Source organism: Cebus imitator, unplaced genomic scaffold (genome assembly GCF_001604975.1).
Source record: "Cebus imitator isolate Cc_AM_T3 unplaced genomic scaffold, Cebus_imitator-1.0 Scaffold28, whole genome shotgun sequence".
In the NCBI taxonomy this organism is placed as follows: Eukaryota; Metazoa; Chordata; class Mammalia; order Primates; family Cebidae; genus Cebus; species Cebus imitator.
In genome coordinates this window covers 10,295,794-10,298,176 of record NW_016107343.1, presented here as the reverse complement: position 1 = coordinate 10,298,176, position 2,383 = coordinate 10,295,794, and the positions used below count along the sequence as shown (strand labels likewise).

Genomic DNA, 2,383 nt, shown 5'->3' with positions numbered 1-2,383 from the left:
CCAGGATGGTCTCGATCTCTTGACCTCGTGATCCACCCGCCTCGGCCTCCCAAAGTGCTGGGATTACAGGCTTGAGCCACCGCGCCCGGCCGCAGATGTTTTTCTTACTGCCCAAGGACCTTCCCTGAGTCACACACTTCCCCGATACCCTTAGAGATACCTCTGTCACTAAGTGATTTACTGCCTTTGTTCAACTTCTGTAACTCTTCCCCTCCTGCGCCACATGTAAATTAGCAAATCAATGAAAGCCAAAGACTGTAACGTCAGATGTCCAGCCAATGGGCAATGACACAGTTTTACCTCTGCTCGCCTTTGGGTTATATGTCTTTAAAAAGGGAAAGAAACTGCTTTCGGGGGAGCTTGGCTTATTTTTTTTGAACACGAGCCAACCAGTGCTCCACAGCCAGCTAGATAAAAGTCTCTTCCTTCCTCACTCTGGTGTCTGAGGGGCTACGTCAGCGGCTTTTCCTGCAACAATGTGAGCACATATATTTGTGAGGGGTAAAAGCCTAGAATTGAAATAGCTGGCCAGGCATGGTGGCACATACCTGTAATCCCAGCACTTTGGGAGGCCATGGCAGGCAGATCACCTGAAGTCAGGAGTTTGAGACTAGCCTGACCAACATATAGTGAAACCCTGTTTCTACTAAAAAATACAAAAATTAGCTGGGCGTAGTGGTGCACACTTGCAATCCCAGCTACTTGGGAAGCTGAGGCAGGAGAGTCACTTGAATCTGGGAGACGGAAGTTGCAGTGAGCTGATCTTGCGCCGCTGAACTAAGTCTGGACAACAGAGCCAGACTTTCATTCAAAAAAAAAAAAAAGAAAAAAGGAAATAGCTGGATCAAGGGATTTTTTCATTCCCATTTTACAGGTGAGATACATGCCTTTAAACCTTTGATATTGATAAATTTATTTCCAAAGAAGTTGTATCAATTTATACTCTCAATAACAAAGTATATCTGCCTATTCATTTGTAAATACAGTATTATACAAATTTTTGATATTTGCCAAGCTGACACACAAAAAATGGTGTCTTATAGTTTTAATTTGCTTATTTGGAAAGATGATAATATGACAACAAATAGTTACATAAGCACAGTACTTTCTCAGTATTTTTACTTTGTATATAAAGTACTTGAATAAATACAAATACTTAAAAATACTTAAAAGGTATTTATAGTAATTCCATAATTATATTCTTGTCCACTGTCCATTTTCTGTTAAGGAAATCAAACTTCTTTATGATAAAAATTGAAAATAGTTTTCCCCAGCCATATTTTGTCTTTCAACTTTATGGTATTTTTTGTTTGCCGATTTCTAAAAATGTAAAATATATTACTTTGAAAAAATTAAAGCTCTAGGGATTGTTTTTTGCTTAGAAAGATTAAGATGTGACTTCCAATGTAAATTACTTTTTGAGACAAATTACTTTTTATCTCATGTTTACACATAACTTTGTGACTCATCTAGATTCTATTTTTATGTACAGTGTGAGATAGAGATTTGATTTGATTGTCTTTCCAGTGGCTAGCTGTTTTCAACAACACCATTTCTCTTCTGATTAGAAATGACACCTTTCTCACGTTCTAGATAACCCAACACATTTAAATCCTTTTCTATAATTTATACTGTTCTAGTGATCTACTTCCTTATTTGGGTGTCAATACCAAATTATTTCATTTACTGTGGTCTATTTATTTATTTATTTATAATTTATAATTTTTATTTTTTTAGACAGATTTTCGCTCTTGTTGCCCACACTGGAGTGCAATGGCGCCATCTCGGCTCACTGCAACCTCTGCTTCCCAGGTTCAAGCGATTCTCATGCCTTAGCCTCTTGAGTATCTGGGATTACAGGCATGCGCCACCATGCCTGGCTAATTTTTGTAATTTTAGTAGAGATGGGATTTCTCCATGTTAGTCAGGCTGGTCTTGAACTCCTGACCTCAGGTGATCTACCCATCTTGGCCTCCCAAAGTGCTGGGATTACAGGAGTGAGCCATGGTGCCCGGCCCTATTGTGGTCTTATAGTATATTTTAATAGGTGATATTGGTTTTTCTCAGGATTTTATGGTTATTTTTTCATGTGAGCTTTGGAATCAGATTGTCTTACATTAAGAAAAATGTCTATTGGTATTTTAAATTTTATTTAAAAACTTAAAAACTTAAATGTTGCCAGGCGCGGTGGCTCAAGCCTGTAATCCCAGCACTTTGGGAGGCCGAGGCGGGTGGATCATGAGGTCAAGAGATCGAGACCATCCTGGTCAACATGGTGAAACCTCGTCTCTACTAAAAATACAAAAAATTAGCTGGGCATGGTGGTGCGTTCCTGTAATCCCAGCTACTCAGGAGGCTGACGCAGGAGAATTGCCTGAACCCA

At 39.2% G+C, this 2,383-nt stretch overlaps 1 long non-coding RNA gene across 1 annotated transcript in view; it reads left to right on the top strand.

The window, feature by feature from the left end:
* The window catches only part of LOC119470350, an 18,335-nt gene that overhangs the window by 8,942 nt on the left and 7,010 nt on the right, over positions 1-2,383 (top strand). The window lies entirely within an intron of this gene.